This window comes from Durio zibethinus, chromosome 2 (assembly GCF_047325235.1).
Source record: "Durio zibethinus cultivar Kanyao isolate XHJ-2024 chromosome 2, ASM4732523v1, whole genome shotgun sequence".
In the NCBI taxonomy this organism is placed as follows: domain Eukaryota; kingdom Viridiplantae; phylum Streptophyta; class Magnoliopsida; order Malvales; family Malvaceae; genus Durio; species Durio zibethinus.
In genome coordinates this window covers 15,414,601-15,441,221 of record NC_143163.1, presented here as the reverse complement: position 1 = coordinate 15,441,221, position 26,621 = coordinate 15,414,601, and the positions used below count along the sequence as shown (strand labels likewise).

Sequence of the window (26,621 nt, the reverse complement as noted above, 5' to 3'; positions counted from 1 at the left end):
TTAAGGAATAATTTCGATTCTAGTGAGATAGGGTCTGATAGCCAATAGGACCAGGCTTTAAGGCCTACTAGAGGCTCAGGTCATCAAAAACTAGCCTAGAATAGTGGTATTGATAGTGATCAAGTCTTTAGAGGCTTAGGCACGGTGTCCAAGTTCAACACAATTGAGCCAAGCCTAGGTATAGCCACTGATGAGCGCTTTTATGAATTTACAAGCCATAAAAATACCACTAGAATGGCAAAAATATAAAGATGTGCCTGAATGCATCTACTGCTCGATTGTGGTGCATAAGGTACACGGCCCAGCCTAGGATACCCTTGCATGGTGCATGGCCTAATATGCGTCGATGGTGTTTGAGGGAACTACTTGCATAAAGGGCTAGCATGTGCCAATGGTCGTTGAAGCATGTGTCAAGACCAAGGGCCAACATGCCCCAATGGTCGTCAAGTCATGTGCATTCATCACAATTTATAAGCTGGTCCAGGTTTAGGGATTCTCTTTAAGCTGGGAGTTGTTCTAGTTCTAGCAGGATAGTGTCCAATAGTCGAGAAGACCAAGCATTGAGGCCTACTACAGTCTAAAGTCATGGGGAACTAGACCAAAACAGTGGTATAGGTAGTGATAAAGATTTCAAAAGCTCAGATACGGTGTTCAAGTTTGGTAGACTTGAGCTAAGCCTAGGTGTGGGAATGTGTGAGTGATGTGTGGGCACACTATTAGACCTATGTGTAGGCAATGATTATCAAGTTGTATATGCATAATCAACCTCAGTATAGGCACATTTAAACATAGTCTTAGGAGGATTAGATTTGTGGGCTTTTAAAAGGCCTAGTACTGTAGCTCAATCTTTGATAAGCTAGAATTATGATGAGCACTTAAGTTTTGTAGGCTGACTTAGGCACACGGAGTCAATTCCTTGTTCAAGGCTACATGGAGTTTGGTTTAAGACTAGAGCTTTGTGACACATGCACCAAGCATCATTTTGTGCCAATGACGATTGAGAGGCAGACATGTGCTTTGGGTGGGAGTGTCATGGTACACATGTCATACCAAATGTTAGCATCTACCAAAGAGGTGTCTGAGGCAACAACCCACACCAAATGCCCACTTGTGCTAACAGTGGTCAAAGTAAGTGCCCACTTAAACATCTCCAGCATTAGCAATAATGTCTAAAACAACATCTTGCATGAATGGGTCAGCATTTGATGATGGTGTCTGAGGCAGGAATAGGCCAGCATCTGTAGATGGTGTTGGATATGATTGCCCATGCAGCAACCGAGGGCCAATTACAATTAATGGCATTTAAGGCAACAACCACATTGGCGGCCAACATGTGCTGATGGAGATCGAGGCAAGTGCTAACACCAAGGGTAAGCTTATCCTTATAATAAATATTGAGTGCATTTGATAGCCAGTTACTTGGATGCTTGAGGGAGGGATATCATCAATTGATTGAATCAGTTGCAATGGGGAACAAAATTGATCTCTAACCCTAGAAGGTTGCAATGTAAGAAAAAATGAAATGAGAGGGCGTTAATGGTGTAGGGGAAGGGACAAGTTAGAGTAACAAAGGGTTGAATCTTATTGAATCATGGCAGTAAGGCCACTCTACCACTTACAATACCTTGTTGTGTATTTAAGTCATTTGCAAAGGATTCTACCTATTACTCGATGGGAATTGAGCTCCAAGCAGGCCTATGTGGCTTGTCCTTAAAGGGGGCTGCACCTATAACATGTGCCTTTGGGGGCCATGGGCCCCTATTGTAGGTTAACAATTGGGTGACAAGCACACACATCACTTTTAGCCAAGATTTTGACTTAAAAGCATTCAATCATAATTTAGTATATGGTAGCTTCATGCCACTAGCTTTTCAACCAAGTGCAATGACCAATTGTGCGAATCAATGGTTCTTTTCACACTAGGTTGAATTACTATTGCAATGCTACCTTTAGTAGGGTAAAACTAAGTTGTCTCATGATGGTCTAGACCCAGCTCACGTTCTATATTGGTGGGTGAATAATCAAACACTTGCTAAATTCTACTTCATAATGATAGGAAAAGTTGACATTGAAGGATAAAAAAGCACTGTCACTATGAACGCTTGGCTGCCACAGCTAGTTATCCCTATGGTAACTTTTCTAACTCCTCTAACTTTAAATTCCAAAGTTTAAAGGATTGATAGGCCACACTTTTAGGGTTTATATTCATACTAGAAATTAGAATTAAATGAGCTTTTACCCTTTTGCTCCACACAATATTTCTGTTTTTATTGAACTCATCTTAGGACACCTGTATTATCTTTTAATAGATGTGCCACCCTAGCTAAACACCTCACCTGATAATGTCTTTTGCCTAGATAGATTGATTGAGGCTAGCCTTGGGTAAAAAAAAAAGGGTCATGCCTTGCCTTCGATTCATGGAGTAAGTAAAATAATGTTAAAAGTAGTGGTATTTCAATTTTACCTGAGGGCTCCCACTTATCCTACACCTTTTGAGTCATTTCACAAAATTGGACTAGAGTCAAGCTCAATAGGGTATTCTTTCCTCACTGATTTTGCCAAGCCTATTCTTTTTACTGTGGTTTCTCTAGATAGTAGATAGGGATAATGGGAATCTCATTAATCCATTCATGTGTATCACTAATTAAATGACGAGCCATTTGGCTACCTTAAGAGAGTTATAGTTACTCCCACCATTTACCTATGCTTGGTCGAATTTTTTCATTTTGACATTTAAGGCACTAGGCAAAAATCACTTTACGTGAGCATCCATAGGGACCATTGCAATACTTTGTTTTAATTAAACAATTGGATTCCCCTTGTCTATACTAGTTCTGAGTAGATTGTTCATCACCCAATGAAGGCCCTTGAGAGAGCCATTCCCAGTCTATCTTATTGTTAGCATGTGGTGTCCCACTCTCATCATGAGAGTAGCTCAAGCAGTGCACTAGTAGTTGATGAGTTCAGGACTAGAACCTCTATGCCTAGCCCTCGGAGCCAGTCTTTTTCCTGAGGTTATGGATCCATTTTGCTGATTTCCCTTGCTTACATTATTCTCTTGACCAAAGGCTATTAACCTTGGAGACCTAACACAATTATAAGTATGACCAAGTGTGGACGGCACTTGGTCTACTAGATTTTCAAGGGTCATCGAAGGTATACCAAACACCATGTGATGTGTGATGCTTTTTTAGCCGCTTAACCCTACCTTCGGCTGAGCTGTTTCAAAGGTGGGCAGGCCATTAAATAGAAAATATAACTCTTCATAAGGCCCCTATTAATGTCTTTGAGCTCTTGAACATTGCCATTAACTACCATGTCCCAATTTAGGAATTTTAACGGGATTCCATTTTGAAGCTCGCACCAGACATGTTATCAGATAGGCTTCCCCTATCTCTAAGGATCGACTAACCCATGTGTAAGTGCCGTTCACATGGAACCTTTCCCTTCTTCAGCCTTCAAAGTTCTCATTTGAATATTTTCTACTACCACCAAGATCTACACTAATGGCTACTCTACCCAAGCTTGCACCCTGGGTTTTGCAGTGACCGTCGCATCCTCTTACTTATTAGGGCTTAGCCCTTACTTCGATGGTCGGGTATGGGTCATACGCTTAAGTGCCATCCATTTTTGGGGCTAGTTGATTTGGCAAGTGAGTTGTTATACACTCCTTAGTGAATTGACTTCCATGACCATAATCCTACTATCTTAATCAATCAACACCCTTTATGGGTTCTAGGTTAGCATGCAATTGGGCACCATAACCCAACTTTTGATTCATTTCGTATCAGTAGTTTTGCTTACAAAAAATGGCCTATTTAGAGCTCTTGATTCAATGGCATGGCTTAATGAAGTAACCACACTATCCTACCTATTTAAAGTTTGAGAATATGTCAAGGGTGCTGCACCCACAATGCCTCTAATCATTAGCTTTACTTGATAGAACTCATTAAGGGCTCTAGTTATCTTGAGGGAAACTTTAGAGGAAACCACTACTAGATAGTTCAATTAGTCTTTCACCCGTATACCTAAATTAGACAAACATTCGCACATCAATATTGTTGTGGGCCTTCATCAAAGTTTCTTTTGGCTTGGCCCTACTTAGGCATAGTTCACCATCTTTTGGGCTTGATAAGCATGCTCGCACTCAAACCTTTCTCAAAAGATCAAGGCCAACTGACAGTACACCCATGAGGGATCTCACCAATCAGCATCCTTACACCTTATGGGTATCCTAGCCCATTGACTCGCAGACATGTTAGACTTCTTAGTCCATGTTTCAAGATGGGCTACATAGGGAGCCTGTAGGCCGACGTTGAGAGCACATGGGTATCGAGGCATGTCGAGATGGTGTGTGCTACATTCCATAATCATGGTGATGACATCTTCATAGGTATAGCAAAAGCTTACGCTTGGGCTATTGTCACAACCCGCATCGGTCTATGCCTCAAACCGATCTATAGACCAGCTTTTTTGTTCCACATTAGATCATGGAGCATCACTGGCACCCATCCACCTCCTTCCTGACAATTTCAAGCTATCTTTGACACTTTTTCCAAAGTTCTTTTCATCTTTCCCTTAGAGTACTTGGTCATTATCGATCTCTTGCTCCTATTTAGCCTTGAACAAAATTTACCGCTTAATTAGGGTTGTATTCCCAAACAACCCAACTCACAGATAGTGCCTTGTGGTATGATAGGGTCCATGCACAATGGGGTTCTCACCATCTTTGGCACCCTCTTCCAAGGGTCATGGGCTTGGTCCATCACTAAGGACTATTTTCCAAACTATAATTTGAAAGTTAGGGGCGTCTAATTCTCAAGCTAGGCTTTTCTTGGTTTGCTTGCTGTTATTAGGAAAATCCTGACAAGTTTCTTTTCCTTCACTTATTGATGCGCTTAGGTCACAATGCGAGTATTGATCAAGTGATATGAGCATTGACTGAGTGATGCAAGGGGTCCAGTGAGCGTGCATCACTAAAGATGAGGCATGCAGTTAGCTTTACCATCAAGAGTCATGGTGCTATCATTGTTGGGGACTCACTTTTAGGTCAACCATGACTGATGAGATCATGAGAGGCCATTTTTTGTCCCCTTACCCGAAGCTTGATAGGCGAAGGATTAGGGGGCAAAGACGCATGACACCTTGGTAGGTGTGCACTCAGCCTAATGGCTTAGGGTGCAACTTATGTTCAAAGACTCGATGGCTCACAAGATTCTGTAATTCACACCAAGTATCACATTTCGCTATATTCTTCATTGATGCAAGAGCCAAGATATCTATTGCTGAAAGTTATTTTGGTTTTCCACGACGAAAGGAGCCATGGTGCTATTCGCGCACACACCATGAATGGGATGGTAACAGCACACATGATCTTGTTTATTTCGATTCCTTGGAATGATTCAAGCTAAGGTTCATTATTCGGTTATGGGTGATGATGCCAACATAGCACATAAGCATCATGCTTCTCAAGCATGTAAAATGCATAGCATCAAACGAATAAGGGCCAAGGGCTTGCACCCATAAAACATTTGGCATATGAGAGCACGATTGGACACTGATTAACCAATGCAACCATATGGGTTTAGGTGGCACACTTGGGACATAGGGCACAATTGAGGTCTAACCCATAGCCTTTAAGAACACAAGGTAGATGAGGGATGGTAAGACATCTAATTTCCATTGATTTAATATGTAGCACAGGATAGCAATCGCACCCTTAGGGTATGATGACCACATAGGGGGAGATTGAAAAGGATGATGGGTCGACAATTTGGTAAATCAAGCATGGAGCCTGCCAATACACACAACCATAACACCATTCATGTGCCTATTACGTACAAGTGGCAGCATTCATGCACACCGGTCCATAACCACTTAGCATGAGAAAAACACAAGCAAGGGCCACAAGACTACCCTCGCCATCTAACAGGCAACAATAGCATGACACCACTAATGCTTGGACTAGCTGGGGCTGCACATAAAACTTTGTTGTCACCATGCCAAGGGAATGTTGCCCAATTTAGGGACTTATTCCTGGGGTCTAGGGTAGTAGCAACTACATGTACAGGTTTTCCTAGGCCAAGGCATTTTTGGGGTCAATGAGAAGGAACCATGAGGTTGCCAAATACCTGAGAAACTTGGCTAGACCAAGCCTATGTTTGTAGCTTCTGCTTGCACCACCCTAGGGAACCATTGCCCAATTCAAGGACTTGGTCTTGGGGTATGGGGCAGCATTGGCTACAAGCACGGGTTTGAGCTTAGCTTTTTTTAAGTGCAAACTAACCGATCAAGGCCATAGGCTCATGCGAGGCACTGAAGCAACTGGTTTCTACACCACATAGCCATAAGGCATGTATAGCCTAGATTTTGCCCTAGGGACATTGCTGTGGATGTACATAATAAGAGGCCCATCACACACACCTACTCCCCCCATAGAGGGGGAAAGGAGGTGCCTGGACAACCACCCCTTAAAAAGCATATGAGATTTTATAGATATGCTAGCAATAGAAATTAAAGTGTCTGAAATAAGGATACTTCTTTCAAATGGGCATATCTTGCACTAAGGGTCTATAGGTGTTAGTGGTGGTTAAGGCATGTGCCTGCACCAAAGACCAGCTTGTATCGATGGTGTTCAAGGAAAATACCTGTAGCAAGGGCCAACATGTGCCGATGGTGTTTAAGGTAATTGCTCGCATGAAAGGCCTTATTCTTCCAATGCTAATTGAGGCATGTGCCTACACCAAGGGCTAGCATGTGCAAATGGTGGTCAAGGCAAGTGCCCATACCAAAGGCCAACTTTTGTTGATGGTGGTCGAGGCAAATGGCCATACCAAATGCCAATTTATGCCAATAATGGTTAAGGCATGTGCCCGCACCATGTGCCAGCATCTATTGATGATGGTTAAGGCGTTGGCTATAGTTCAATTTTGGGCCACGATGCATACACTAAGCTTGGACATTTGCTGGAGCTACATTTTTTTACCTAGGGCACCATCATCGGAGCATTGCTAAAAAACTTGACTGAAGGCATTAGGGGTTCTGGTGATTGGTCAAGGGAGCCGAGGGTTATGCATACATAATGTGCAATGGGTGCTGGTCCTTGGCCTTTATATTGGCCCCTATCCCCTAACCAATCTTGACTACTCACAACACCTTAAAGAGCATAAAAACTTTTACAGGTTTATAACCAGTAGCCATTTAAGTGTCTAAAATGCTATTTTCAAATGGCCATAAAATCTTCTACACCTTATTTTTTAGTTAAATTTTTTTATGGATGCCAAAAAAATTTCAAGGATCACATATACCAAATTTTGAGCCAAAACTCCATCTAAAAATTTTTTTTAAAATTCCCAAATTGCAAAAAGAATTTAAAAATTATGAAAAATAGAAAACAAATCATCTTGCCATGAAAGTTCACATAAAGGCTTAAGGGATCGTTATATGTATTTACAAGCAATAAAAATGGCATTGGCATGGCAAAAATATGAAGATGTGCCTAAACCCACTTATTACTCGATTGTGGTATGCATGGTACGTGTTTTGAGCCCAGGATACCCTCATGTGGTGTGTGACCTAGCTTGTATCGATGGTGTTCAAGGAAACTACCCATACCAAGGGCTAGCATGTATCCATACCAAAGGCCAACATGTGTTGATGGTGGTTGAGGCATGTGTATGTGTCACAGTTTGCATGCTAACCCGAGTTCAAAGGTTTTCTCCAAGTTGATGAGTAATTTTAGTTTTAGGGGGATAGGGTCCTACAGCTAAAAAGACTAGGCCTTGAAGCCTACTAGAGGCCTAAGTCATAGGGAACTAGCCCAAAATAGTGGTATTGCTAGTGATTAAGGCTCAAAAGGCTCAAGCATGGTGTTTAGGTTTGGTAAAATTAAGCTAGCCCCAGTTGTGGGCACTAGTGAGCACTTATATGAATTTACAAGCCACAAAAATGACATTGGCATGGTAGAAATATGAAGATGTGCTTGAATCCACCTATTACCTCATCATGGTGTGTATGGTGCATAGCCTAGGCCTAAGATACCCTTGCATGGTGTATGGCCCAGCATGTGTCGATGGTGTTCAAGGGAACTACCTACTTAAAGGTCTAGTATGTGCTGATGGTGGTTGAAGCATGGGCTAAGAGCAAGGGCCAACATATCCTGATAGAGGTTAAGACATGTGCATGTGTCATGGTCCGCATGCTAGTCTAAGCCCAAAGGCTTTCTCCAAGTCAAGGAGCAATTTCAATTTTAAGGGAATAACATCAAACGTCTAGGAGAACCAAGCCTTAAGGCCTACCAAAAGCCCAGGTCATGGGGAACTAGCCTAAAACAATGGCATTGGTAGTGATCAAGACTCCAAAGGCTTAGGCACTATGTTTTGGTTAGATAGAATTAAGCCAGCACTAGGTGCCAACATTGATAAGTGCCTATATGAATTTACAAGCCATAAAAATGACTTTTGCATGGTAGAAATATGAAGATGTGCCTAAACCCACCTCTTGTCTAGTTACCATGCACATGGTTTATGGCCCAGTCCCAGGATACCCTTAGATGGTATGTGGTCTAGCATGTGCCAATGGTGTTCAAGGGAACTGCTTGCCTAAAGGGCCATCATGTGCCAAGACCAAGGGCCAACATATCTTGATGGTGGTTGGGGCATGTGCATGTTTCATGGTCCGTATGTTGGTCTAAATCTAGAGATTATCTTTGAGTTAAAGAGCAATTTTGATTCTAAGGGGATAGGGTCTAACAGCTAGGGGGACCACGCCTTAAGGCCTATTGGAGGCCTAGGTCACAAGAAACTAGCCCAAAATAGTGGTATTGGCAATGATCAAAACTTGAGAGGCTTAAGCATGGTGTTCAGGTTCAGCAGAATTATGCTAACCCTAGGTGCGAGGGCTGGTGAGTGGTTATATGAATTTACAAGCCATAAAAATGGCATTGGCATGGTAGAAATATGAGGATGTACTAGAACCCACCTATTGCTTAATCCTGGTGCACATGGTGTGTGGCTAAGCCTAGGATACCCTCTCGTGGTGTACGACATATCATTTGTTGATGGCATTTGAGGGATCTACTCATACAAAAGGTTAGCATGTACCGAGACCAAGGGCCAACATGTCCTAAAGGTGGTCAAGGCATGAGCACGTGTCATAGTCTACATGCTGGTCAAAGCTCAAGGGTTCTCTCCAAGTTGGGAAGTAATTTTTATTCTAGCAGGATAAGGTCTGATAGCCAAGGGACCAAGCCTTGAGGCCTATTAGAGGCTTAAGTCATAAGGAACTAGCCCAAAATAATGGTATGGGTAGTGATAAAGTCTCCAAAGGCTTAAGCACGATGTTCATGTTTGACAAAATTGAGCCTAGCCTTATGCTAGCATTGGTGAATGCTTATATGAATTTTCAAGCCATGAAATTGCCACTGGCACAGTGAAAATATAAACATGTGCTTGAACCAACCTATTGCCTGGTTGTGGTGCGCATGGTGCATGGCCTGAGCTCAGGATACCCTTATAAGGTGTGCAACCTAACATGTGCCAATGGCAATCAAGGGAATTGCCTCACAGAGGGTCAACATTTGATGATGGCTGTTGAAGCACATACCAAGACCAAGGGCCAACATGCCCTAATGATGGTCAAGGCACATGCATGTATCATATTCTGTAAGCTGGTGTAGGCCCAAAAGTTCTATTCGAGTTAAAGAGTAGTTCTAATTCTAGTGGAATAGGGTTCAACAGCTATGGGGATCAAGCCTGGAGGCCTACTACAGGCCTAGTTCATATGAAACTAGCCTAGAATAGTGGTATGGGCAGTGATCAAGACTCTAGAGGCTCAGGCAGATGTTCAAGTTTAGTAGAATTAAGCCAAGCCCTGGTGTAGGTGCTGGTGAGCAATGTGCAAGCACATTGTCAGACCTAAGTGCAGGCATTAATGATTGAGGTGCAGGCACTAATGATTAAGGTGTAGGCATATAGTTAGAGCTAGATGCGGGCATGCTTGAATACAGTCATGGGAGGATTTTGTTGTGGGCTTCTAGAAGACCTAGTACTACAACACAATCTTTGATAAGATAAAATTATGATGAGCATTTGAGTTTTATAGGCTGACTTAGGCACACAAAGTCAATTCCTTATCCAAGGCCATACAAAGCTTGGCTTTAAGACCGAAGCCCATGACATATGCCCCAAGCATCATTTTGTGCCATTGGTAATTGAAAGGTAGACAAGTGCCTTGGGTGGGAAGGTCACGGTACACATGCTACATCAAGTGTTAGCATCTGCCAAAAAGGTGTTTAAGGCAATAACTTACACCATAGGCCCACTTATGCTGACTGTGGTTGAGGTGAGTGCCTATTTAAACATTGCCAATATCTAGCAATGGTGTCTGAAATAGCATCTTGCACAAAGGGGTCAGCATTTGTTGATAGTATTCGAGGCAAAAATAGGTCGACATCTACCAATAGTGTTGGATGTGATTGCTTGTGCAACAACCAAGGGCTATATGCAATCGATGGCATTCATCGAAACAACTCACACCAGGGGCTAATGTGTGCTAATAGAGATCAAGGCAAGTGCCTGTGTCACACCCTGGGCAGGCGCACCAGGCACATCAGGTGCACCAGCAGGCGAAACAGAGGTTAATGCCCGCAGACTAGGCGCGCTGGCTGGTATTTGAGTGCAAGGCCTAGGAGACGAGGTCAGAACGCCCACCCAGCTTGTAGGCCAGCCCATGAGACCAAGGCCTAGCATGCAGGTTGCTCGTACCACTTCCAGAAGGGCCCAAGGTCCTGGACACGTAAGGGAAGCTTCTGAAACCATGTAGGATTAGTAGAAGCCTCCTGGCAGATTTGGTTGACCCTAGAAATCAAAAGTTGGAATCCTGATTGATTGTAATCTGTGTAATCCCATGATTTTAGCCTTTATTCTAGGGATATTTCCATTAAGTGTAAGCTGGAGCCTCAACTATAAATAGAGGGCTACTCCACCCTCATTTGTACACCATCAAACACTTCTGTTTCAGTGAATATAAAAGCATTTCCAACATTCTGCCTTGTTATCTTGTTTCTCTTTAACTTACGTAATCAGCCCTTTCCATTATTCTAGTGCCCGCACGCTTGTGTTTTAGGCTGACTTAGGCACAAAAGAGGAGATTCCAAGCCTAAGGCCACATGGATTCTGAGTCTAAGGTCGGAGCCCGTGACAGTTGGTATCAGAGCAAGTTCGGTTCTACGTGTTTGTGTTGTGCAGGTTAGATCGTGATTGAGCAGATGGCATCCCAAAGTGACGCTGCTAACCAACAACCAGAGGCCCAGGAGCATGGGCATGGAAAAGGTAGGAAAGCCAGTTCAAAAGATATCTGGTCTACCATGGACGGTAGCCTGGCCAAGGTAGAGGTGACCATGGGCGACATGTGGGAAAAGCTTAAAGAGGTAGAGACTCACATTGCATCGCTAGACTCCATGGGGGAAGAGATCCAAGATAAGCTGCAAGCTACTCTTAACAAAGGCATGGATGTGATCACCCAAAAGAATGGGGCCTTGAAGGCTGAAGTGCTGACCTTACGAGATGGCATGGAGGCCATGCGCCAGCGGATGGAGGAGTTTGCTAGTGAGCTCGTTGCTTGCAAGACTGCCATTGGGAATGGCATGTTTGCTGGAGTGTCCAAATCCATGATGGATATCCCCAAGCCTAACGAGTTCAAGGGGAATAGGGCGGCCAAGGAAGTAGACAACTACCTTTAGGGTATGGAGCAGTACTTCTAGGCCATAGGCATGCAAGACGAGGCGATAAAGGTAAGCACCGCTGTTATGTATCTCACTGATGTAGCCTTATTGTGGTGGAGGTGCAGGTGTGATGATGTCAGGCGTGAGAGCACCAAGATTGGAACCTGGGCAGAGTTTCAAAAAGAGTTCAGAGAGTAATTTTGCCCGGAGTGTGCCGATGATGAGGTGTGGGCAAAGTTATGCCAACTTAGCCAGCAAGGGGACATAAGGGAGTATGTCCAGAAATTCTCTAAACTTATGCTATAGTTCTCGGATCTAGGCAAGAAGGTCGCCTTATTTGCTTTTATGGATGGGCTGAAGCCAGGGGTGAAGCATGAGCTACAATGGAGGGGAGTTCATGACTTGGCTAAAGCCATGACTACTGTCAAGGCCTTGATAGAGTTCAAGCCTCTGAACAAGTTCGAGTCTTCCAAGCCCAAGGGTAAGGGTAGGGACAATAGGGACTGGAAGAAGCAATCCAAGGGGAAAGACCGTGACTAGGAGTCCAAGGATGAAGACCGAGATCGTTCAACCAAGGATGGCGAGAGGAAGCCACTAGCAGGCAAGTGGAAAGCAAAGGGGGACCGAGAGCCACTAGCATGCTACCTATGTGGAGGGAGCCACATAGGACGTAATTGCCCATAGAAGGGCAAGCTGGCTACTGTAGACAAGGAGTCTGACGAGGAGCCAGAGCCAGGAGTAGCAAAGCTTGGGTCGTTGGTGCTCAATGCTGTCCAGAGTAAGGGAAGCCGCAAGCCAAAGGGCTTAATATTTACGGATCTGATGGTTGCGGGTCAGAAGGTGAGCGTACTGGTGGACACAAGTGCCTCACATATTTTTATCTTAAGTGATGGAGCTTGGAAGCTAGGACTAAAGGTGCAGAAAGGGACTAGTACCATTAAAACGGTGAACTCTAAGGAAGTTCCAGCCATTGGAGTAGCATGGGGAGTGGAGTTATAGCTTGGAGACTGGAAAGGCAAGGAGACCATAGAGGTAATACCCCTTGACGACTATGTGTTTGTGATTGGGTTAGATTTCCTTGTTCGGATTAACGCCCTCCTTGTGCCTTTTAGCGATTGTGTTTGCATCCTAGATGCACAGTGCCAATGCCTAGTGCTATTGAGGAGAGGTTCTGGAGTTGGGTCGGGAGTGGTGTTAGCCATCCAATTTGCCAAGACGGTAAGCAGGGAAGAAGACACCTTCTTGGCAGCCCTGAAATATGATGAGCCAAGAGAGAAGGAGATCGAGTCACCCTTAGAGCTGCTAAAGTTATTGAAGAGCTTTAGCGATGTGATGCTCGTAAAGCTGCCTAGCCAGCTACCACCTAAAAGGAAGGTGGACTATAAGATCGAGCTAGTGTCTGAGGCCAAGCCGCCAGCTAGAGCCCCTTACCGAATGTCTCCACCAGAGTTAGAGGAGTTGAGGAAGCAGCTCAAAGAGTTAGTTGATGCTGGCTTCATCAGGCCATCGAAAGCACCATATGGTGCACCGGTTCTATTCCAGCATAAGCATGATGGGTTGTTGCTGTTGTGCATAGACTACCGGGCTTTGAACAAGCTGACCATCAAGAACAAGTACCCTATCCCACTCATTGTAGACTTGTTCGACCAACTTGGGAGTGCAAGGTGGCTCACCAAGCTGGATTTGAGGTCGAGCTACTATCAAGTCAGGATCACAGAGGGAGATGAGCCAAAGACAGCCTGTGTCACTCGGTATGGTTCGTATGAGTTCTTGGTGATGCCTTTCAGTCTCATGAACTCCCCAGCAACGTTCTGCACCCTTATGAACAAGGTACTTCAGTCGTTCCTTGATCAATTTGTTGTAGTTTATTTGGATGACATTGTGATTTACAGCCAGACTTTGGGAGAGCATGTAGACCACTTGAGATAGGTGTTCGAGGTGTTACGGGCGCACAAGCTATTTGTCAAGAGGGAGAAGTGCTCATTCGCCCAACAGGAGATCTCGTTCCTTGGCCACATAGTGGGAGGTGGTAGGATATGCATGGATGAAGGCAAGGTGCATGCCATCTTGAAGTGGCAACCGCCAGCCAAGGTCACTGAGTTGAGATCATTCCTTAGGCCGATTAACTACTATAGGCACTTCATCAAAGGTCACTCAACAATAGCCACGCCATTGACTGACTTGCTCAAGAAAGGGAGAGCATGGGAATGGAACGCAGGGTGTCAGGATGCCTTTGATATGTTGAAGCGGGCTGTGACCGAGGAGCCAGTCTTGACCTTGCCAGACCATGCCAAGTCGTATGAGGTGCATACGGATGCATCAGACTTTGCCATAAGGGGTGTGTTGATGCAGGAGGGACGTCCAGTCACATTCGAGAGCAGGAAGCTGAACAAGACTGAATGCAAGTACACGGTCTAAAAGAAGGAGATGAAAGCAGTGGTGCACTGCTCGCACACTTGGTGCCAATACCTGTTAGGGTTGAGGTTTGTGGTTAGGACGGACAATATGGTGACCAGCTACTTCCAGACGTAGAAGACGCTGTCCCCCAAGCAGGCGAGATGGCAAGATTTTCTTACAGAATTTGATTTCCAGATGGTGTACAAGCCGGGGCAGGTAAACCTACTGGTAGACGCCCTAAGCAGGAAGGCTAACCTTGTTGTCATTAGCCAACCAGAGGGGTCACTGGTGCCTCGCATCAAGGAGGGACTTATGATGATCCTACAGCCAAGGCTCTTATAGAGTATACCCAGTAAGGTAAGACTAGGTGGTTTTGGATGTAGGATGGTTTGTTGTACACTAGGGGCAGTAGACTATTTGTGCTGTAGCATGAGAAGCTCTGCAAGGAAGTTTGCAAGAGTGCCATGATTCAAGGTGGGCTGGACATCCAAAAGTGAGCCATACCTTGGCGCTGATTGAGGACCAGTACTACTGGCCGCACATGAGGGATGATGTGGAGGCCTATGTGAAGACTTGTTTTGTGTGCCAACAGGACAAGGTAGAGCTCAAGAAACCAGAGGGTTTCTTGGAGCCATTGCCAGTGCTAGAGTGACCGTGGGAGAGTGTTTCTCTAGACTTTATAGTCGGTCTACCCAAAGCAGAAGGGTTTGGAAGCATCATGGTAGTGGTGGACAGGTTTTCCAAGTATGGAATCTTCATTCCAGCAACCAAGGAGTGCCCAATCGAGAAGGTAGCTCGATTGTTCTTGAAGAACATGGTTAAGTACTGGGGAGTGCTGAGGACCATTGTTAGTGATCGGGACAGGCGTTCACAAGCAGGTTCTGGACTGAGTTGTTCAAGCTGTTGTGGTGACTTGAACTTTTCCACTAGCATGCATTCGTAGACCGATGGGCAGACAGAACGTGTGAATGGACTATTAGAGGTCTACCTTAGGCACAATGTGAGTGCCATACAATGGGACTGGCCAAAGCTGCTAGATTTTGTGCAGTTTTCCTATAACTTGCAAAGGAGCGAGGTAACGAACCAGAGCCCATTTGAGGTTTTGACAGGGTAACAACCACTAACACCCGGTTCAATTACTGCAGGTTATATAGGGCTGAATCCAGCAACATACAAGTTTGCCAAGGCATGGTAGGAGCAAACTGACTTGGCTAAAGTTTGTCTACACAAGGCGGCTAAGAGGTCAAAGAAGTGGGCAGACCAGAATAGGTGGGATGTGGAGTTTCAGGTTGGACACTTGGTGTTGGTGAAGCTGCATCCCATTGTGCGCCACAGGGGGCTGTACAAAAGCCTAGTTCGAAGGTATGAGGGACCTTTCTGAGTAGTCAAGAGGGTAGGCAAGGTTGCCTACAAGCTGGATATGCCACCCAAGTCGAGGGTACACCCGGTGTTCCATGTGAGCATGCTCAAGCCATTCCATGAGGATGAGGGAGATCCAGGACAGGCAGAGTCAAAGCGTGCACCATTGGAAGCAAGGGCCTCATATGAGAAGGAGGTCCATAGCATCATAGCTGACCAGAAGGTGAGATAGAAGAACTATCAACCAAGATAAGAGTACTTGGTACGCTAGAAGGGACTTCCAAATAGTAAGGTGAGTTGGGAACCAGTAGAGGACTTATGGCAGTTCAGGGACCAGATCAGGTAGTACCATGCAGAAGATGCAATGAGGGCATTGTGCAATCAGGTGGAGGAGAATGTCATGCCTTGGGCAGGCGTGCAAGGCACATCAGGCGCACCAGCAGGCGAGCCAGAGGTTGAGGCCTGCAGACCAGGCACGCTGGCAGGTATTTGCATGCAATGCCTAGGAGACAAGGTCAGAACGCCCGCCCAGCTTGCAAGCCAGCCCATGAGACCAATGCCTAGCATGCAGGTTGCCTGCAACACATCCAGAAGGGCCTAAGGTGCTGGACACACAAGGGAAGCTTCTAAAAGCATGCAGGATCAGTAGAAGCCTCTTGGCAGATTTGGTTGACCCTAGAAATCAGGAGTTAGAATCTTGATTGATTGTAATCTATGTAATCCCATGATTTTAGCCTTTATTCTAGGGATATTGCCATTAAGTGTACGTTGGAGCCTCAACTATAAATAAAGGGTTGCTCCACCCTTATTTGTACACCATCAAACACTTTTGTTTCAGTGAATACAAGAGCATTTCCAGCATTCTACCTTGTTATCTTGTTTCTCTTTAACTTGCATAATCAGCCCTTCCCATTGTTCTAGTGCCTGCACGCTTGTGTTTTAGGTTGACTTAGGCATAAAGGAGAAGATTCCAAGCCTAAGGCCACACGGATTTTGAGTCTAAGGTCAGAGCCCGTGATACTTGTACCAAGTGTAAGCTTATCTCTATAACAAATATCGAGGGCATTTGGTTGCCATTTACTTAGACGCTCAAGGGACAGATGTCATTGCCCAACTGAATTAGTTGCAATGGAGAACACCATTCATCCCCAACCCCAGAAGGGTGTGATGTAAAAAAATAAAGTGAGAGGGCTTCAGTGGGTGAGGGGGCAAGGATGAATTAAAGAGACAAAGGGCTGAATCTTAGTGGATTATGGTAGCAATGCCACTTTGCCACTTACAATACCTTGTCAAATATTTAAGTTGTTTGCAAAGGATTCTACCTATCACTTGGTCATAATTGAGCTCTAAGGAGGCTTGTATAGCTTGTCCATAGCAGGGACTATAGTTACGACATGTGCCCTTAGGGACCACGGGCCCATACTATGGGTTGGCAATCAAATGATCGGTACGTGTGTTGCATCTAGCTTGGATTCTAACTTAGAGGCATTTAGTCATAATCCAAGGTATGATAGCTTCGTGTCGCTAACTTTTCAACCAAGCACAATGACCAATTTATGTGAATCAATGATTCCTCTCATACTAAGTTGAATTGTTATTGCAAGGCTACCACCATTAGGGTAAAACTAACCTGTCTCACAATGTTCTAAACCTAGCTCATGTTTCTTACTGGTGGGTGAACAATCCAACACTTGATGAATTTTGTTTCACAATGATAGGAAGAGCCAACATCCAAGAATAAAAAAGCAACATTGCTACAAACACTTGGCTACCACTAGCTAGTTATCCTTTTGGTAATTTTTCTGACACCTCTAGTTTCAAATTTCAAAGGTCTAAAGTATCAATAGGCACACTTTCACAGTTCGTACTTGTACTAGAAATCAGAATCAAATGAGCTTTTACCCCTTTATTCCACATGAGATTTTTTTTCTCATTGAGTTTATTGAGTTCATCAACACCTACGTTATCTTTTAACAAAAATGACACCCTAGCCACACTCTCCACCTGATAATGTCTTCTACCCAAATTGATGGATCCAGGCTGACCTTGGGTCCAAAAGAAGGGGTCGTGCCTTATCTCTGATTCACAAAATAAGTAAAATAATGTTAAAAGTAGTGGTATTTTAATTTTTCCTGAAGGCTCCCGGTATTTCAATTTTGCTTGAGGGCTCCTACTTATTCTACACCTCTCAAGTCATTTCATAAGTCAAACTAAAGTCAAGCTCAACATGGTCTTCATTCCCTGTAAATCCTGCCAAGCCCATTGCTTTGGCTATGGTTTCATTGGAAAATAGATAGGGACATTAGGAATCTCATTAATTCATTCATGTGTGTCACTAATTAGACGACAAGGCATTTGGCTACCTTAAGAAAGTCGTAGTTACACTCACTATTTACCCATTCTTGGTTGAATTTCTTCACTTTAACATTCAAAGCACTGGGCAAAAATCACATTGCATGAGCATTCTTAAAGACCATCACAATGCTTTGTTTTAATTAAATAGTTAGATTCTTCTTATTTGTACCAATTCTGAATCGACTATTCACTACTTAGGGAAGGCCCCTAAGGGAGTCGCTCCTAGTTCGTCCCTCGATTAGCATAGGACAACCCATTTTCATCACGGGAATAGCTCAAGCAATACACCAGCAATCGATAGGTTTAGGAATAGGATCCATGTGCCCAGTGCTCAAAGCTAATCCTTTTCACAAGGTTACAGATCTATTCTACTGACTTCCCTTGCCTACATTGTTTCATTGACTAGAGGCTATTCACGTTGGAGATCTGATGTAGCTATGACTATGATCGGGTATAGATGGTACTTGGTCCTTTGGATTTTCAAGGGCCGTTAGGGGCATACTTGACATCACATGATGTACATTGCTTTTTGGGCCATTGGACCCATCATTTGACTAAGCCATTTCCATGGTGAGTAGGTTGTTAAACAAAAAAGATAACTCTTCCCAAGGCCCCTATCGATGTCTCTAGACTTCGTAATGTTCCCGTTAGCCATTGTATCCCGATTCAAGAATTTTAACCCGATTCACTTTTAAAGCTAGCACTAGATGCACTATTGGATGGGCTTCCTTTGTCTCTTAGGATTGACTAACCCATGTGCAAGTGTCATTCACATGGAACCTTTCCTCTCTTTGGCCTTCAAAGTCCTCATTTGAATATTTGCTACTACCATCAAGATTTGCATCGATGACTACTTTACCCAGGTTTATGCCCTAGGTTTTACAATGATCGCCTTACCTTTCTACTCATTAGGGCTTGGCCCTTACGCTGATAGTTGGGTATGAGTCATGCACTTAAGCACCATCCATTTTCAAGGCTAATTGGTTCAACAAATGAGTTGTTACACTTTTTAGTGGATTTTGACTTTCATGACAAATGTCATGCTATCTTAGTTGACCAACAACCTTTGTGGGTTTAAGTTTAACATGTAGTTTGGCACCATAACATGGCTTCTGGTTTAACCCGTATCACCAATTTTGCTTACCAAAAATGGCCTACTTAGAGCTCTTGATTTCATGGTGCAACTTAATGAAGTAGTCATGCCATCCTACCTATTTAAAATTTAAGCATAAGTTGAGGGCATTGTGCGCCTGATGCCTTTAATCATTGGCTTTACCTGATAGAACTTGCTAATGGTTCTAGCTATCCTAAAGGAAACTTTAGAAGGAACCGACTACTAGATAGTTTGATTAGTCTTTGACCCCTATACCTAAGTCAGACGAATGATTTGTAGATCAATATCGTTGAAGGCCTTCACCAAAGTTTCCTCTGGCTTTGCCCTGCTCAAGCATACCTAGGTCGATCAGTGGTGCACCCTCAAAGGATCCCATCAATCATCTTCATTGTGCCTTACAAGTTTTCTCTCTTGTTGACTCATACACATGTTAGAATCCTTGGTCTGCATTTCAAGATGGGTCAGATAAGGAGCCCGTAGGCAATGCTAAGGGCACGTAAGTGCCGAGGCACGATGAGATGATACATGCTACATTCCATGATCATGGTAATGACATCTGCACTTGCATATTGAATACTCAAGCTTAGGTGACCTTTGTAACCTACATCGGTCCATGACCTAAGTTGATCGACGGACTAGCTCTCATCATTCCACATCTGATCGGTGTGCATCATTTGCCCCTATCTACTTTTTTTTTGACAATTTCAAGCACTTTTTAACTTTTTTTTTCAAAATTCTTCTCATCTTTACCTCACAGTACTTGTTTGCTATCAGTCTCTTACTCATATTTAACCTCGGATAAATTTTACCACCTAATTGGGGCTATATTCCCTAATAACTCAACTCACATATAGTGCCTCGTGCTACGATAGGGTCCAAGCATAACGGGGCTCTCACCCTCTTCGACGCCTCTTTCCATGGGACTTAGGCTCGATCCACCATTGAGGATGCTTCTCCAAACTTCAATATGGATGTCGAGGGTGCCTGGTTCTCAAGCTAGGCTTTTCTTGGTTCACTTACCATTACTAGGGAAATCCTGGTAAGTTTCTTTTCCTTTGCTTATTGATATGCTTAAACTTAGCAGGTAATCCCGCATCATTTAGGGTCACAATGTGAGCATCGATCGAGCAATGCAAGGGGTCCAATGGGGTTTAGATGGACAATGAGTGTGCATCACTAGAGATAAGGCACGTAGTGAGCTTTACCATAGATGGTCATAAAGCTATTGTTGTCAGGGACTCACTTTTGGGCGAACCATGACTGACAAGATCATAGGAGGCCATCTGCCACCCCTTCACTCAGAGCTTGATGAGCAGGGGGTTAGGGGGCAATGATGCATGACACCAGGTTAGCATGCTCTCAACCTAATAGCTTGGGGTGCAACTTATATTCAAAGACTTAATGGTTCATGAGATTCTATAATTCACATCAAGTATCATATTTCACTATGTTCTTCATCAATGTGAGAGTTGAGATATCCATTTCTGAAAGTCATTTTAGTTTTTCATGACAAAAAGAGCTACGGTGCTGCCCGTACATGCACCATGAACGGGATGGTGATGGCACTCGTGCTCTTTTTTATTTTGGTTCCTTAGAGTGATTCACACCAAGGGTTTATTTTTCTGTCATGGGTGATAATGCCAATCATTTCATCTGCCTAAGAGGTGGAACAAAATGACCATCAAGCACGCTAAGGGTAAAAGGGCTCAAGGCACAAAGGTACTCTTGCCCTTTGGTGTTTCATTAATGCATTTGTAGGTCATTTAGTGAGCTAGTTTCGATAATGATTCTTTTGTAGGTTCACCTGTCAAAACTTTGTTATAACTTTTCTGTCCTCTAAAAGATAAGGTTTAGTGGACTTCTTATGCATGTTGTTGTGATTCGAACATTTCACTGGACCATTTAATGAGTAGGAGCGATGAGTAGTGTGTACAAAGAGCAAGGACATAGTCAATGTGAGATGATGACTGTCGCTTACTAGGAATTCCTTGTTAAGGACCAACAATTGCAATGATTGATGCCTATCATGATGAAATTTCAAAGATTACCCAAGCCTGTTGGCCAAGGCTATAGACTTATTGAATACATTAGTGTAGCGTGCATGTGGCCCAAAACATCTAAAGCCATCACAAACTTGTTATTGCCTTAAACTTTCTTGGCGTAAGCTGCCATAATCCTTCTAAAAAGCTAGCCATGAAAGATCATCTTCGCATAGCTAGTTAGCGGGTTAAGGTCTCATATGTAAATGGAATTAACCAAACAAATCACTCTACCAACTAAGAATCCATACACCACCACTTATAGAATCAAGAAAGAGCTCTTAATCTATCAATTCTTACTATGTTTGGACTTGGTAAGTTTTCCAGTGTTGGGTTAAATTAATCTGTAGGTTCCCTGGTGGTGCCCTTTTGTTAATTCCTTTAAGTTTTAGTCTTGTCACCATACTCCCTTTGGAACCCAAAGACTTTGATTTCCCATAAGATGCCGGTGGAATCCTAAAAGTAACATCCACTGATCCCTGGTCAGCATCATTTATGGTTGAGACTAGGATGGTATTTGATCATCTTCGAGCCCCTAACTTTTATTCTTAATTAATGAAAACATCATTGGCAAATGTTTTTGTAGGTATTCTTTTTTCACAAATCCAAGAATTTCACCTCTAACTATGAAATAAGAATCCTTTCAACTATCCCTGTTAATTATTACTATGATCTTGAAAGCCAACACAATAAGACCAAAATCCTATGATGTTATCCCATGCTAATGTATACAAGCGTAGGCCTGCTTTGACCATTTTAATTTCTTCAAAGTAATAGCACCAGAAGAATGACCCATCCAGTTAAGGCTAGGAGTGTATCATCAATAGTAGAGATAAGTAGATCGATGCTCAGCGTGAGGCAGAGTGGATGACCTAACCCTAGTTCTAACTACAAGCTTTTTAACTGCAACAACTTAAATATATGCTATTGGAGCTAGAATTACCGTGGCTGTTGGCACTAAACTTACCCTTAAATGGATCCTCTTTAAAGGATTTAGATTGTCCTCATTCCAATTACTAGACTCATAGAGCCCAATATTGTTATTTATTGTCACTACCATTGCCCTCATTCCAATTACTAGACTCATAGAGCCCGATATTATTATTTATTGTCACTACCTCCCTGTATCAAGATTGGGTAATTTGCATGCTTGCTACCTTTCTTGAATGTAGTAGCTGTTTCCTAGGCTCTTTCTCTAAAATTAAACCTTAATTCTCTGTCACCCATCACCACCATAGTGGGCCATTATCCTACCATCGAAAGTTGATAGGGCAAAAATTTGAATGATGCATCACTGGCACAAAAGCTATGTGATCCGTCGAGTTATCATGAATCATTAGAGCAATAGATAAAGTCCACATCAACCTTTTATCTAATAAATGCACTCCTTCTAGAAGTTGGGGTGTGTTGCATGTATTAGCTCTAAAATTACTATTGTTGTCCGAGAAGTAGATACCATCAAACAAACTATAATCGATTTAATGAGCCATTTGTAGTTTCATAGTCTTAATTAGTTCATACTTACACATGCATGGCTTAATCTTTGAGACAAGTATATGACTACTGGTAGAATCAATCAGGTAGCATTCCTTTAAGATGTTGGCATCACATGGGGCTTAATGTATTGATTGAGCAACGAAAAGAGCCAACACAGAACACAGGCATCATGCATGTCGAGCACGTAAAATGCATAGCATCGGACAGACAAGGGCCAAAGGCCTATGCCCACAAAACATTCTACATCTAGAAATACAATTGAACATAGGTGCACCAATGCAGCCACAAGGGTTTATGTGGCACACTTAGGACACAAGGCACGCTTAAGGTCTAACCTGTAACCTCTAAGGACACAGAAGATGAGGATGACAAGATATCTGATTTACATCAATTTAGGTATGTAGCATAAGATCCCTATCACACTTTTCAGTTATGATGACCATATGAGGAGAGATTAAAAAGGATGATAGGTTGACAATTTGATGCATTGAGCATGGAGCCTGCCAAAATGCACAACCAGAGCACCACTTATATGCCCATTGTGTACAAGTGATAGCATCCATGCACATCGATCTACAACCCACCCAAGTGATTACTCAACAAGCGAGTGGAGGAAATGACATACGAGGCCACGCCAGAATTGCATGGCATGAGAAAAACACAAGTAAGGTTCATGAGACTACCCCTGCTAATCAATAGGCAATAATAGAATGACACCACCAATGCTTGGTCTAGCTGATACAGCACATAAAAACTCTATCATCACCACCCTAAGGGGACATTACCTGATTCAAAGACTTGTTCTTAAGGTCCTAGGTAGCATCAGCTACATGCAGAGTGTTGGCCAAACCAAGGCATTTTTGGGATTGACAAAAATAGACCATGAGACTACCAAATACCCAAGGGATTGGCCAAACCAAGATCATGATCATAGCTTTTGCTTACACCAATTTAGGGAGTCTTTACCCGATTCAGGGACTTGGTCTTAGGGTATGGACTAGCATCAATTGTAGGCACAGGCTTGAGCTTGACTTTTTGTCAAATGGGTATATCCCACACCAAGGGTCTACAAGTGCCACTGGTGGTCAAAGCATGGGCTCACACAAAGGCCCAGCATATGTCGATAGTGTTTAAGGCAAGTGCCTATAACAAAGGCTTACATGTACCGATGATGTTTGAGGCAACAGCTCACATGAAGTGCCATGTTTTTTCGATACTGATCAAGGTGCATGCCCGCACCAAGGGCCAGCATGTGCTAATGGTTGTTGAAGAAAGTGCCCATACCAAAGGCTGGCTTATACCAATGGTGGTTGAGGCAAGTGCTTGTACCAAAGGCTAGCATGTGCCGATAATGGTTGAGGCCTTGGCCAAAGTTTGATTTTGGGCCATGATGCATATGCTAGGCTCGAGCATGTGCTGGTGCTACATTTTTTTCCTAAGGCACCATCATCGAAACATCATCAGAAAACTGATTGATGGCTTTAGGGGTTCTACGATTAGAGGAAATGGGCCAAGGGGTGTGTGCACATGATGCGCGATGGTTGCTGGTCCTTGGCCCTTATATTGGCCCCCATTCCCCAAGCAACCTTAACTACTCACAACCCTTTAAAGAGCATAAGAGCTTTTACAACTTTGCAACCAGTATCCATTCAAGTGTTTGGAATGGAGACATTTTTTTCAAAAGGCCACAAAATTTTTTCACTTTAATTTTTTAGCTAAATTTTTTTTATGAATGCCAACAAAAATACAAGGATCACGTATACCAAATTTAGGGCCAAAACGCCTTCTGAAAAAATTTCAAAAAATCTCGAACCATAAAAAATTTTGAAAATCTTGAAAAATAAAAAATGAGTCATCTTGCCATGAAACTTCACATGAAGGCTTAGAGGATCGTTATACGAATTTACAAGCCATAAAAATGGTATCGGCATGGCAAAAATATATAGATATGCCTAAATCCACCTGTTACCTAATCGTGGTATGCATGGTACGTAGTCGAACCCAGGATACCCTCACATCGTGTGTAACCCAACATGTGCTAATTGTGTTTAAGGGAACTACTTGCACAAAGGACTAACATGTGTCAATGGTGGTTAAAGCATATGCCGAGGGCAAGGGCTAACATGTCCTGATGGTGGTTGAGGCATGTGCAAATGTCATAGTCCACATGCTAGTCTAGGCCTAGGGGTTCTCTTCAAGTTAATAAGCAATTCCAGTTCAAGGGGGACAAGGTTCGACAACTAGAGGGATAGGCCTTGAGGTCTACTAGAGGTCCAAGTCATAGGGAACTAGCCCAAAATAGTGGTATTGGTAGTGATCAAGACTCAAGAGGCACATTTATAGTGTTTTGGTTCGGTAGAATTGAGCCAACCCTAGGTACGGGCGTTGGTGAAAGTTAATATGAATTTACAAGCCATAAAGATGACATTGGCATGGCATAAATATTAATATGTGCTTGAACCCACCCATTGTCCAATCATGGTGTGCATACTGCCCAAGTTCTAGATACCCTCAGGTGGTACATGGCCCAGTATGTGCTGATGGTGTTTGAGGGAACTACACACACAATGGGCCAGCATATACCAAGACTAAGAGCCAAATTATCTTAATGGTGGTTGAGGCATGTGAATGTGTCATGAGCCACATGTTGGTCTAGGCTTAGGGGTTCTCTTTAATTCAAAGAGCAGTTTTGGTTTTAGGGTGACAGGGTCTGACAGCCAAGGTGACCAAGCCTTCAAGCCTACTGAAGAACCAAGTCATTAGGAACTGGCTTAGAATAGTGGTATTGGTAGTGATCAAGTCTTAAAAGGCTTAGGCATAGGTTTTAGGTTTGGTAGAATTAAGCTAGCATTAAGTGTGAGTGTTATGAATTTACAAGTCAGAAAAATGTCATTGGCATGGTAAAAATATGAAGATATGCCTGAACCCACCTATTGCCATGTCATGCTACACATGGTGCATGGTCAAGGCCTAATATACCTTTTTATGGTGCGTAATCCAGCATGTGTCGATGGTGTTCGAGGGAGCTACCCACACAAAAGGCCATCATGTATTGATGGTGGTGAAGCATATGCCAAGACCAAGGGCCAACATGTCCCAATGGTGGTCGAGTCTTGTGCATGTGTCATGATTTGCATGCTGGTCTAGGCTTAAGGGTTCTCTCCAAATCAAAGAGTAGTTTCAATTCTAGTAGGATAGGGTTCAACAACTAGGTGGACTAGGCCTTGAGGTCTATTAGAGGCTCATGTCATGGGTAACTAGCCCAGAACAAAGGTATCAGTAGTGATCAAGTGTCCAAAGGCTCAGACACAGAGTTTAGGCTTAACATAATTGAAACACGCTTAGGTGTAGGCACTGGAAAATGCTTATATGAATTTACAAGCCATAAAAATGCCACTAGCATGACATAAATATAAAGATGTGCCTGAACCCACCTACTGCCCAGTCGTGGGGCATATGGTGTGTAGTCCAGGCCCAAGATACCCTCACGTGATGTAAGGACTAGCTTATGCTTATAGTGTTCAAGAAAACTGCTTGCACAAAAAGCCATCATGTGTCGATGGTGGTCGAATCATGTGCTGAAACCAAGGGTCAACATGTCTCGATAGTGGTCAAGGCATGTGTAGGTATCATAGTCTGAAAGCTGGTCCAAGCCTACGGGTTCTCTCTAAGTCGATGAGCAGTTCTAATTCTAGTGAAAGACTATTTGACAACTGAAAGGACTAGGCCTTAAGGCCTACTATAGGCCCTGGTCATGGGAACTAGTCTAGAATAGTGGTATGGGCAGTGATCAAGACTAGAGAGTCTTAAGCATGATGTTCGGGTTCAACATAATTAAGCCATGCCTAAGTGCAAGCATTAATGAGTGATGCACGGGCACACGGTCAGACCTAAGTGTGGGCACTAATGATTAAGATATGGGTGCACAGTTAGACCCAGGTGTGAGCATGCCTAAACATAATACTACAACATAATCTTTGACAAGCTAGAATTATGATGAGCACTTCAGTTTTGTAGGTTGACTTATGCAGACAGAGTCAATTCTTTTTCCAAGATCGCATAAAAATTTGGCTTAAGGCCAAAGCCCATGACACATGCACCGAGCATCATTTCGTGCCAATGGCAATCAAGGGGCAAA

General features: G+C 43.3%; 2 non-coding genes and 3 pseudogenes across 2 annotated transcripts; all 5 read right to left on the bottom strand.

Moving 5' to 3' along the window:
• Positions 1 to 1,553: 1,553 nt before the first annotated feature.
• Positions 1,554 to 4,939, bottom strand: LOC149520049 (25S ribosomal RNA). Its single transcript, XR_016335216.1, has one exon. It is a non-coding gene; the product is annotated as a 25S ribosomal RNA (ribosomal RNA).
• A 199-nt stretch (positions 4,940 to 5,138) lies between these two features.
• LOC149520048 (5.8S ribosomal RNA) lies at positions 5,139 to 5,294 on the bottom strand. The gene has a single exon (XR_016335195.1). It is a non-coding gene; the product is annotated as a 5.8S ribosomal RNA (ribosomal RNA).
• An 11,398-nt stretch (positions 5,295 to 16,692) lies between these two features.
• LOC149520047 (25S ribosomal RNA) lies at positions 16,693 to 20,055 on the bottom strand (annotated as a pseudogene).
• Positions 20,056 to 20,285: 230 nt separating this feature from the next.
• LOC149520046 (5.8S ribosomal RNA) lies at positions 20,286 to 20,440 on the bottom strand (annotated as a pseudogene).
• A 288-nt stretch (positions 20,441 to 20,728) lies between these two features.
• LOC149520045 (18S ribosomal RNA) lies at positions 20,729 to 22,569 on the bottom strand (annotated as a pseudogene).
• Between the last annotated feature and the right edge of the window lie 4,052 nt (positions 22,570 to 26,621).